We start from the raw sequence: 12,658 nt of genomic DNA, 5'->3' as shown, positions 1-12,658 counted from the left end.
AGAATCATAGAATGACTTGAGTTGGAAGGGACCTTAAAGATCTTCCAACCCCCTACCATGGGCAGGGACACCTTGTACTAGGTCAGGTTGGTCTGAGCCCCATCCAACCTGGCATTGAACACTTTGGGAATGGGGCATCCCCATCTTCCCTGGACAATTGTTTCAGTGCCTTTTTGTGATATTCAGGCTGTGATGGAGCAATCAGTGAAGTTCCATTTTCACTTACATGAAATAAGCTCATTTGTTTAAGGGATTCTAAAAAAGTAAAAAGTATTTTGGGTGGTGGGCTGTTGTAGTTTAATCCCATTAGGCAGCTAAGCCCCAATTAGTTTCTCATTCCTCCCTCTATAGTGGGAGCAGGTGGAAAATCAGAACAGTAGAAGTGACAAAACTTATGGGCTGAGATAGTTTAATAGGTAAGAAAAAGTTGTGCATGCAAGCAAAGCAAAATAGAGAATTAATTCATCTGCAGGCAGGTGTTCAGTCAGTTCCTGGAAAGCAGGGCTCTGTCACCCATTACGGTTACTTTGGAAGACAAGTGTCACAACCCAGAATGTTCCCTTTTTTTTCTTCCTCTCCTGCAGCTTTTATTGCTGAGTGTGAAGTCACATTATGGGATATCCCTTTAGTCGTTTTGGGTCAGCTATCATGGCTGTGTCTCCTTCCAACTTCTTGTGTAACCCGAGACTACTTGCTGCTGGGTCGTAAGAGAAGCAGAAAAGGCCTTAATGCTTAATTGTTCAGCAATAGCTAAAACCACAAGTATGTTGTTAAGACTGTTTTGGTAACACCATAACAGCCACTTTGAAGAAAATAAACTGTGGCCCAACCAGACCTAGTACCTGTTCAAAACAGTTTTGGCTCTCAAAACAATAATAAAAGGTGTAAAATTTTTAGAATCATGGCTACCAAAAAAAAAAAAAAAAAAAAAAAATTCTGGAAAGTATTTTAATAATAGTAAATGTGGCTCCTTCCAATTTCTTGAAAGAGCCAAGAAGTGTGTGATTAAGACTGCACTGACTGATAATCTCCTTGAATTTCTAAAAGATCACTAAAAGCTTTTTAGGAAGATAAACAGCCCAAGAGAATAGAGCTATTGATAGCTAAATAATTGATTAGAAGATAGTAAACAAAATGTCAGAGTAATTTTCATTTTTCACAGTGATGTAGATAGCTACTAGGATCTCTAAAACAATCCCTGCTAGAACTCATCACATTCAGTGGTCATAAATGACATAGAAAAGAAGGTGAGGGTGAATAGAAGGTGAGAAAGTTTTCTAATGATACTGAAGAGACTTAAAATGAAGGACAAATGTGAATTATTGCAGAAGAATCATACAAGGCTTGGTGACTAAAAGAAAAAAAGACTGATAAGTGTACCCTAGATAAATGTAAAGTGTTATAAACAAAATACAAAGCATCAGTACAATGTCATAAAAATCCCTCCTATGCTTTAGTACCAATGATGAATGCCTAAGTAGTTTGGGATTCTTTAGCTTAAGGAAAAGAAATTATGGACATGAGATATGACAAAAGTCTGTAAGGTCACAAATGGCTGAGTGTTATTTTCACAGATAAATAAATGCGACACATCAAATAAAGATGGCAGTTTCAAAGCAAACAAAAGAAGACAACTCTTTAAGAGATCTTTAAACCTGTAAGATGTCATGGCACAGGTTTTTAAGTATCTTAAGAGGACTGAGACTTAATAGAACACTGGACGGCCTACAGAAGCAAAGTACTTAAAAATCTCTTAAATATGAAGACATGTCTTTGAACCTAGAAAGTATCAGATTGACATAGTTGTGTAGACTTAGATGATATTCTGGGAAATTGACACTGTAGTTCTATTTGTATGTTCTTCCCAAGACTTCCATGCTTGATCGTGAGCTAATGTACTTTGGCGTGACGAAATATGGCCATCTTACATTATTCTGTCTGGTGGTTTTTGAATTCGCTCAAATAAAGATGTCCAGGGCTTTATGTAGGATCTATGCAGATAGTGTAGAGAGTTAGCCAAGGATTATTAAAGACCTTTAAATTAAAAGCAAACAAACAAAAAAACCCACAACCCCCTCCCCTTATTTTAGTTAGAGAATAAGGATAGTTTTATTTTTAGCTGCAGAAGTTATTAAAGAACTCAAGTTAATGAAAAGTTAACAGCCCTTTACCCTGTCCTTTCTTCCAACCAGTCAATTCAGCAACGTCTGTACAACCTTCTTTGATTGAAATTTTTCTCTCTACTGTCTCTATCACACAGTTCCATGATCCTTTTGCCAATGACTTAGTCTCTGCATAATTGTACATTCCTGGGGATTTCATAATCCTATGCTTTATCTAATATTTTGCAGAGTCCTGGAATAACCAACAGTTCTCATAGAAAGTTCAGTGCACCTTGTACAACAAAAAGTTCCACATGATCCAATAATTTCAATTGTTAATAAAAATTAGAGAAAAATCACTTGTCTTTTACAGCTCCAAAGGATGAAAACATCTTAAATAAAAACTAGTACTTAAAGTAAACTTTCTAATGTGTATGTTTTCCTGAACACTGAAATTTTTCTACAGGTAAATATTGTGGAAATTTAGGCTTCCTTAATATTTTTTTGTCTCTATTCATGAGTACCATGAGTTCTTACTTAGAAAATCTTAAATGAAAATTAGTACTTGGATAAATGAAAGAAGGAAAGAAAGTCCACAAGAGGAATTATCAGTGGAATTAAACAGTACTGCCTTTTAATATAGTTCAGAAGATTTCAATTAATTTTGGCTATCATAAGCTAGATATGTTGAAAGTCTGGAGTCTAACAATAATACTCAAATAGAAAAGAAAAAAAAAGAAAAAAAAAGTAGTCTTTCACTTCCTATCCAAATAATGTGTAAAAGGGAAAATTATTTCATGATATGATTGAATTTATTTCATGATATTATCAAATTTGGTATTGATAAGGCATTGAAATAATAGAAAGCCTTTGTAGCTATTTTGTAAAACTGTTTAAACTTCAAAGTCTTTAGCAAAACTGGGAAGACTTAAATTTAATAAGTCTAGATTTTGCAGCAAGGAAAAGAAAGCATCAGCAGTTACACAGCAATGATAAGGATATATAATAATGGCCAGTCTTCGCGAGCGAAGATCCGGGGAAGGTCTTTCCACCTTCCAGCCTGCGCATTGGATTTTTTAGGTGAGACACAGTGTGCGCGGAACTGAGCCCACCCTTTAATCCTAAGGTTCATCTGCCGGGGCCAAGCGAGCTTGGACGGTGGCAGCGAGGTCCTCAGGACGTAGGTGGGTTGCCTTTAAGGGCTAACGAGCCCCACCTGCCCGGGAGTGGCCCTGACCGGGAATCGAACCCGGGTCTCCGCGGTGGTAGCGCGGCGCCTTTACCCCTAGACCACCAGGGGCTCCGCCCACCAGGGGCTCCGCAATGATAAGGATACTGTGATTTCAAAGACATTTTGAATAGATATATTTTCAGTGAGGTTTGCTGTAGCTTAAAGAATAGATACATTCAGAAAAATTTACTATCAGATGTTCAGGTCATGTTTAAAAGAGATGTAACTGAGTCACATTCCTTGTAATTGAGGCAATTTTTTTAATTTTAAAGTAAAATAAACAGAGAAAAGGAAACACAGTTCCAGTACTCAGTAAATTGAAGACTGAGTAGGGTCAAGTAGGTCAAGTAGGTAGGTCAAGTAGGTAGGTAGAATGGAAATCATGTGTTAAGTTGAGCCATAAATGACAGTAGTTATATTTTAGATTCAAATTAAGGCAAAGGATAAAAACACAAGGAAAAATAGACTTTATAATTCCGATAAAGAATTAAATGAGACAATTATGTTTTGACCCGGATGTACCTTTAATAGAAGAAAGATAGAAGAATTACTTTTTGGTATTTGCCCATCAACAAAAATTATTCACCCTCACTGCCTTCTTATGATGGCCTTCATCCACACTGCAAGGCCTGTCAGATATCACAATACAGTGCAACTAAAACTCCCTTTGAGAAACCTCAAACTCTTTCAAAAGGGTGAATTCCCAACTTCAGATTGCTGATGAATTCCATACAAGTACTCTGAGGTAAAGAACCAGCACTAAGTGAAAGACTCAAAGTGGGCTCCAGAACTGTATGAACATAATTTATCCCACTGTTAGGTCACCTCCTGGATCTGTTCTAGTCTCCTTGAAGGTTTTGCAAAAAATGATAGAGCAGGACAGCCCTCAGTGATCTCTGTAAGAACCAGCTTTGCCAGTTGATCCCCTGAGGAGGGATAATTTTTTTACACTTCTTTGCTTTAATAACACAGACAATACAATAGTGACTTCCATGTCATGGTACGAAAATATGGACATCCCTGGACTGTTGCTAACCTTCCCTTCAATAACCAGTCCTGCACCCTTTCCATCCACATCTTTGGTTTGCTAATTTAGTCTGGTTGTTAGCACCATCTTTGTTTTGTAAGACATGCATTATTTTGATACAACTATTCAATGCAGCTTTGAGCTGTATTTCTTTTTGATTAGTAATTTAATTAGCAAAAAGCTGTGTAGGAAGTTATGGCACTGAAGTAAGAGGTGAATGTGGCTGTGTTCAAGGCTCTTCTAAGGTAAGAACCTTCAATTCTTTAAATTATATCAGTAGTTTATAATAATCATGTGTCTCACAACGCTGATGCTACTGTTGTTACTACACATTAAATTTTACATGCTGTGGTAATTGTGTATTATATCTAAACTGTTGCAATATGCTTTTGGTATACAAAAATATGCTGAAGTTTTAATGTTGTTTAAAGTGAACATGCTTCCAAAATGGCTCTGTAACTCTTTGTGTAAACCTTTCTTCTTCCCAAGATCCCTTTAGTCCTCACCGTACCTTTGGAATGTCCTGAGAGATAACTGAAAGTCTCCTTATTGGTTGTTGACCCTTTCTTATCATTGGTTGTTTGTGAGACCTCTTGGACTCCCAATGGTCACATTGTAATCCCCCTAAATGGTATTTAAGCAGTTACCCAGAACAATAAATGCTCTCTCTACCTGTTCACCCTGCCAGCTGCTGTTGTCCTGTGGTCTCTGCGAGAACCATGAGATGCCACATGGAAAGGGGGAAGGGGAGGGAGCACGCTCCCCCAAAGAGCTAGGGGTAAAAGGAAAGGCCTCTTACCTGGGGTCCCCCCCCCCTATCCACCTTCAGTTTTCATCACTAAACTGTTCTGATTTTGGCTGAAGAGAGAAATACATGATTACAGAACTATTGATAGTAATGCCTGTTTGGATAGGAAGACTTAACTATATACACAGACAGAGTTCAACTCTCACAATTCAATGTATTATTACCTTCAGAGCTAACCCCTCTGGAAAGTGTAAACTACACTAATGTATTTCACTCTGTGGGCATTCATTGGTTGGTCTTCCTATTTAGAATGTTGCAGGTGGAAGTGAAGGTTCCTAAAGAGGGCATAATAAGTGTTGCAGAATCATATCCACCTTTTATAATCCTGTAGAACAAGCAGAATAATCTCTGATTTTTACTTGGTTATTTTCCAGATATAAGCTTAAGAGAATATGAGAATTCACCTTCCAACTTTTCTCAATTTCTTACTTTAACATTCTTTCAGTTTCAGTCTCTTTCTTGGTCAACTTTTAGCATGTAAAAAGATACTACAGAAACAGATTATACATTATTTGAGAGTAAAAAATAATCATTTTTTGCTACTATAAACAGTATATTGCCAAGATTAACAAACTGCTACAGTGGTCAATATTATCTTCATCATGGAGTTGAATAAGAAAAAGTGAGTTTTTACTGCATTTTGCAGTGGGATGACCCTCAATATTGCTAAATTGGTGTCTTTTAATTGATCTTCTGTGCTGGGAAGGGAGGGTTGGAGAAGATTTTGATGTCATTATTTTTACCCTTGAATCTTTGAGCTGCTAACTCTCACCATTTCACCAAGTGCTCTTTTGTCTATGTTTTTACTTTTCTTATTTTTCATGGTTTTAAAGCACTGAGTTTATCACACCTTAGCAACAATTTTCTCAGTAAAATTGATTCAAGGTCACACAGCTGCTTTGAATGAAACTAGGCCTTGAATTAGAGACAGCTGAATTAGGTTGAGTATGGGGTTACTTCAGATTAAACGGAGTTATCTCTCCAGATTGAGACAACCTTTAATCTCCAAACTATTGCAGTGATTCCGTTGCCCAAACATGAGCGTCTAATTTTCTGTGAGATGTCCTGGAATATCTCCCTGTTTTCTGGCTATCAGAAAATCTTTAACTAACTTATATAATATAAAGATATTACTTGAATTTTTTTCTAATTATTTTTTAGAGTACTGTAGTGCAAACATTTTTCACCATAAAGGGTATTACTACATACCATTATGACATGCCATTAGTGTCAACTGCTTCCAAAACAGTTTATTCAGTCTCAGTGATTTTTTTTTTAGATTTACTGACTCAAATTTTACGTTTTTAGGTAATTTTAACTTTTCCCAAATTCTACTACAAGTTTTACTTGAATGTTATAAAAATTACTGTCAATTTGCTTATACTGTGAGTGGATGTCATATCCTTTTAATATCTTTGTTTTCTTCAAGTATGAAACATGGTGGCAGCTTCTGCAAACTGACTAGAAAAGTACTGAAATGGAAGGATAACACTCACTGAAACCAACAGTTCCAACATGAAAAAAAAAATCTCTGTTACTTTCTATGTCAAGTGTGTAAGCTGTAAAACCCTATTTTTTGTCTACTCAGTCATGGAAAAGGAAGTGACAACTGCAACATTTTACAGCTCATAATAGTGTCAGAAGGAAAGTCAGTAAGGAAAAAAACTAGGGGGGGAAAAATCTCTCACAAAGTGTGCTTCATTGAAGCAAAATAAGAAATAACAAGAAAACATCTCTACAGTGACAGCAAATACAGGAAAATAACAACAGAAAAAAAATATGAAAAGGTAAACCAGAATATGATTCATAAAAGGAAATGGTTTCACTGGGTGACATATGTACTCAGAAAAAGATATAGACACCTAGAAAAAGAAATGCTCCTGGGAGCCAGAGAAAAGTTTAGGAAAATTAAAGTGGGTGGAAGTTTAGATTATGAACTAGACAGAGATGGGGGGACAGATTCTAAAATACTTGTCTTTAGCTGGGGGGAAAATATTAATTCAAATAGAATCCACATATATTTTATCATTCTGGATGTCAGTTCCTCTGACTATGGATTATTTAGGTTTAAGTAACATTTTCTGTGTTGTATTAAAATCTTAATCTTGAAGCAGTTTCTTTCATTTCTGTGCATTTGCAGAACTTCTTGAAATGTTGTGTCCTAAAAAATAGTTCATGAAAATCAATAAAGGCATTTCTGTTAAATTTAAAAGGCTTTAAGTCTCTCATAAAGTAAAATCTCTTCACTGATACATAGGTGCATAGATGATAAAGAAATTAAAAGGAAAAAAAAAAGCAACCATTTTAAAAATAGTTTCCTGAAAGAAGATTTCTGATACTGAAGGAATAGCAGCAATTCGATCCCTGATCCTTTCCACCCCAAAAAAATCTTTTGCACAGTATGACCTTTGCTGCTATTTTATACAAAGAGTTACATCCTCTTATTAGATTTCAGAATTGGTTCCAGAAAACTGCTTCATTTAACATATCAGTGACAACCTTTATAGGTCTGGAATCTCTGGCCTTGCAGATAAGTATAAGGATTTGAAGCTAATCTGAAACTAGAAAATGTAGTGATTAAAGAGATAGGGTAATAGGTAACATGAAGAAATGTGTTTCTGCCTATTAAATCAGTAAAGATACAATTTAAAAAAAAAAATGCTTTTTTCATTTTTCAAGAAGCTGGTGCTTGGGAATTTCTGCTCTGTTGTGGAATAACATAAATCTTCAGATGTATCAGAAAAATAAAAACATCAGGGAGCCTGGTTACTGCTTCTTAATAAAGATAATGATAATAATTTAATTTGATTTGCTGAGAATAATCAGATCTATGTAAAAGTAAAATATAGCAAAAGCTAGATGGAAGAGCAAGTTCATCTTCTCTGAATATAGAGTGCTATTTTGCAATATTAATACCCTAACTAATGAGAAACAACATTTATTTTATAAAAAATACCCCCCCCCGCCCCGCCAAAAAAAAAAGTGTTACATATTCCAGCAATATTCAGAGACACAAAACTTAGAATGTTCTTTAGGAGAAAGTATATGTACATGAGTTTCTTGGTATATTCTAAAGTATTTGAATCATGTTCCTCAAATTTACTTGCAGAAGAAATTCTCTTAGGAAAAAAAAAAAGGATAAATTATGCTAATAGCAATTGAATGAGACAGTCCTTATAATTTCTGTTATTTAAAAGTTTGGAAAGGCAGAAGAGAATAGCATTTTGAACTTCTGTTTTTTAATAATAAATCTTCTTCTAGCAAGCAAATAGAAACTCTGCAATCTATGGAAGTGTTATTTTTTAACTTCTGCATCATAATGAAATCATTATGCTTATATCTGACAAACAAAATTAACTATCAGAACTCATATACACTGGCAATAAGTGGAAGAGAAAATTTATGCAAAAATAACAACATTATATGGCCCATTATTTATCCTGTTTAAAAAACATCAAAACAATTAGTTCATAAATAAGAACCAACAGCCTGAGAAAGATTTTTTCTTAAAGCTCATTTTGAAAACAACTGACAGGTACAGACTCAGAAGAGAAAAAAACCCTGCACATTTTAAACAGAAAAATAAATGCTAAATTCTTTTATATGGCAGAAGATACGTTTCCTCGTTATTTAATTAAAAAAGGTGCTAAAGAGTAACATCACTACTAATTAAGTGTCATGGGAGTTTGGGTATGTATTCTTTACATAGGTTCAAGAAATGAAAACCAACCTGATAGAAGTTAGAAAAAATAATGTTATTCTCGCAATACTATTCTGTCCCTTTCTGTTGGGAAGCAATGGTTAGATTGAATGTGAGATTGCAGGTAAAGCATGATTTAGGTTAAAATTATGTTCTGGTGTGTGACATACTTAGATTACAATGAAACAGATTTGTGAGATTTGTACCTCTCTTGTATGTGTTCTGAGTGGAATGCTTTGAGTTAAATCACACAATATATGTATCCCGCTCCAGTGTTTGGTGAAGGATAGGATTCCCTTTGTCATCCCCATTTGGTCACTAACAATTACCTGTGTTCCAACGACAAGCACTAACTTAAGTGCTTAAGGGCTTGTAAGCCGCAGTAATGTGATTGCATGTCTTTGCCCTCAGGTTTTATACACCATGGCTTCCAGATCTGCTACCATCAGGACATCTTTTTTCCCAGTCCCTCTACAATTTCTCACACACCTGACTGATGTTCTAACCTCTGTGTTTGTTCCTAGCAAAATACCCAGTCATCTAGCTGAGTTCCTGCTCAAACTGTCTTAATGTATGCTAGTTTGGAACTAATCTCCTCTTATCAGCTTGTGTAAGAAAGACTTATAATATCTTACAATTATTTTAATTGTAGGAAGAAAATTAAGAGGAAAGAAACAAGAAAGAAAACAAAACCAAGACAAAACCCAAAACCAAACCAAACAAAACAAAATCCCAACACTATCCTCAGCATCAATAAAATAATTCAGAGGATGTTTACTCTTGTATTTTTGTTGGGTTGTGTTTTTAGTTGGTTTGTTTGGGGTTTTTTTGGGCAGATTGCTTTGTTTTGTTCTTGTGGGTTTTTTTCTTCCACTTACTTGTGATTATTTCACAATAGACAAGTAATACATTGTCTACCACCTTTAAAATGAAAGGACTATTTTTTGTTTCTTAACAAAATTGTGTTCTACTTATTAAAGAAGTTCAGACAGGTTAATATATTTTAGAAGTCTTTTACTGATACACAACAATAAGAATCAAATGTAATTATTGTAGCAAAATTAGCTTGATTTGTAAAGGTTATTATCAAAAACCTTTCTTTGAATGTATTATGAACGGAAAGTTTACAAATGACATCATGAGACAGATGGGAAGGGACGAACACAACAGATTGCTATTGTTCTATTATATGAGATGGGTTAGGAAGGATTTTGTCAGCTGTTAGTTCATTTGAGGAAATGATAAAGAATTTAATACTCAAGTGCTTCTGAGAAAAACTGTAGTTTGGGGAATATGCCCCCTACAGCCTGTGCTCAACGCAGTGGTAATCATGCATTATGTAGCTCTCCTTTGTGTCCAATGATAGAGTATACAAGTCTTTTCTAAGCCTGATCTATAGACCTAGTCCTTTCACTGAAACTGTAGAGAATTATGACATCAGGAACATTGGAAGTCCCTAGGTCACACTAAGACAATAGCTGTTGCAAATATGGTCATGTAAAAAGAAAGAGCTCTGCACAACAGTAAAAGCAACTATCCAAAGAGGAAACAATACCAGACACTGGGCTTTGACAAAATCAAAGCTGTCAGAACAATACCTTCCCTAGTCCTTACCATGTATTTTAAACTGTCTTAGATAATTAGAGAGTATGAAAAAATACTGTCTGGTGTGCAACAAACCTGTAAGAATGTCAGACATGTGGGCTCACAGCCAGAAAGATATAGCCCTTTTAAAATTACAAAAGCCACAATTTGTCCAAGGAAAACATTTAGGTGTGAAAGCCAATTGAAGTTAGGTTCCTAAAAGATTAGGTCAGTTATTCAACAAGACATTAAACATCATTCACGTGAAATTTGCAGTTACCTTGAGGAAAGCAAATCAGAGACAGCTTGCTGTCAAACTCCAATTTCTGACTTGCTGCTTCCATGGGAAGGTTTTGAAAACAAGATACAGCAGAGGAGGGAGTTGGTATTCAGTAATGTCTCACTCTCAGAAAGAAAGCAGAGCTCTGAATCCCCAGGAAACTGCTTTAGCTTCCAAACTTCAGAGTCATGTTTCATACAGGGATGCTTAACGTGCCAGCACTCAGCATGTTGGCTGCTTTGAATAAAAATTTAAGTTCCTGTATTTGGTTCGTGGTTATATCTGGGCACCTAGCCCAGCACTGCATATTCACTTTTGAGTACCTACATTTTGGATGTAGCAGGGCTAAGCATCACAATGCTGTCTGTTGAATCCCCAACTGAATAGTTTTCAAAATGAAACTTGGGAATAGAGAGACATAAGGGACTAGGTATGGGCACGTCTCCAGGATGTAGGACTACCGCCTCCCTAAGATAGTGCTCTATGGGGAACTTGCCACTGGCTGCCGCAAGAGAGGAGCCCCGACGAGGGCTCCCTGAAACAATCCCTCATCCTTGGCCATGTTGATTACCACCATTGGTCTACCCTGGCCTCCAGTCGGGAGGCCTGGAGACAGACACACCATCTATAACGCTGCTGCTGCTTTTGAGAACACATGCAGGATCACTCTCGAGGAAAAAGACAACGCAGAAAGAATCACGTCTTGTCGATATCCCCTGGGGAGTCTTTCTGCTGTGCCTTCTGCAACTGGACTTGCCTATCTCGCATTGGCCTTTTTAGCCATCAGCGTGCTTGTAGCAAGCATGGGTAGAGCCCTTCTCAAATCTTCTTTCACAAAGACTAGCCATGATGATGATATAAAGGAGTACTAGAATATGTAAATCACATATTGGCCAATCTGTGCCTAAATAATGCCTATCCTTAGTATATGTAAAATGTGTCAAGATTGTGTCAGATGAGAATGTTTCATATATATTACAGATCTTCTACATGTGCTTAGATCTTTTCTAAACAGACACCAAGATTCGTGTCATGAAAATCTGTCTTCAAATTCTGTCATACCAGCAAGAGCAGGCCTGTCATATTTTTTCTTTGTTTGTTTCACATTAGCAACACAACCAGAAAAATATTGTCATTACCATAGCTTTCTTTTCCTCCTCACCTATAACTTGATGCTTAAAGAATTTTTCTAGAAAATGCAAAGTGTATCTTGGCAGACCAACAGGACTTTTAATGTTAATCCCCTACTTGCAGTAGAGAGCATTCAGCTACTGGGCTTGTTGTTTTGATATGTTTATAAATAGATATGAAAAAACCCAACCATGCCATTCTCAGATGAAATAATAAGCATAATTATATACTTCTCCCAAAGTATTTTGAAGGGACCAGAGGATTTTAAATGAAAGCTTATTACTGTATAAAAGATGCTTTCATTAGGACCTTTAAATGTATATAATTTTATTCATATGCATTATTTTGGTCTAAAGGCTTCTTTTGTAGTTTCAAACTACATAGCTACATAGAATGAACTATATTTGTTATAACTTATTTTATTGTTTGTTTATTGATATATTTGCTAATGAAAGTTCATAATTATCATTATTTCCTGTCTGTCACTTAGAAAAAAACAACCATCACTAAATATGGTAAGCTACTAAAAGATCAACTTGCCAAGCTCAGGTGTACAGTTGTGCTTTCTGTTCCCAGCTGATGCAGACTCCAGTGTTTAACTTAACATTAAAATAAAAACCTATTTCTTTCATCATACTTGACACCTTGTCATGGTTTAACCTAGCAGGTAGTTAAGCAGCACACAGCCAGTCATTTGCTCTCCTCCCCAGTGGGATGGGGAAGAAAACTGGGGGGAAAAATAGTAAAATTTGTGGGAAGAGATAAAGAAATTTTAATAGGATAAAACCTGAAGAG

General features: G+C 35.9%; 1 non-coding gene across 1 annotated transcript; it reads right to left on the bottom strand.

The window, feature by feature from the left end:
* Positions 1-3,330: 3,330 nt before the first annotated feature.
* Positions 3,331-3,403, bottom strand: TRNAG-ACC (transfer RNA glycine (anticodon ACC)). The gene has a single exon. It is a non-coding gene; the product is annotated as a tRNA-Gly (tRNA).
* Positions 3,404-12,658: the final 9,255 nt, after the last annotated feature.

Source organism: Myiozetetes cayanensis, unplaced genomic scaffold, assembly GCF_022539395.1.
Source record: "Myiozetetes cayanensis isolate MyiCay16 unplaced genomic scaffold, myiCay2020 scf5-8, whole genome shotgun sequence".
NCBI lineage: Eukaryota > Metazoa > Chordata > Aves > Passeriformes > Tyrannidae > Myiozetetes > Myiozetetes cayanensis.
Note: the sequence above shows the minus strand (reverse complement) of the source record. Positions and strands in the feature narration are given on the sequence as shown.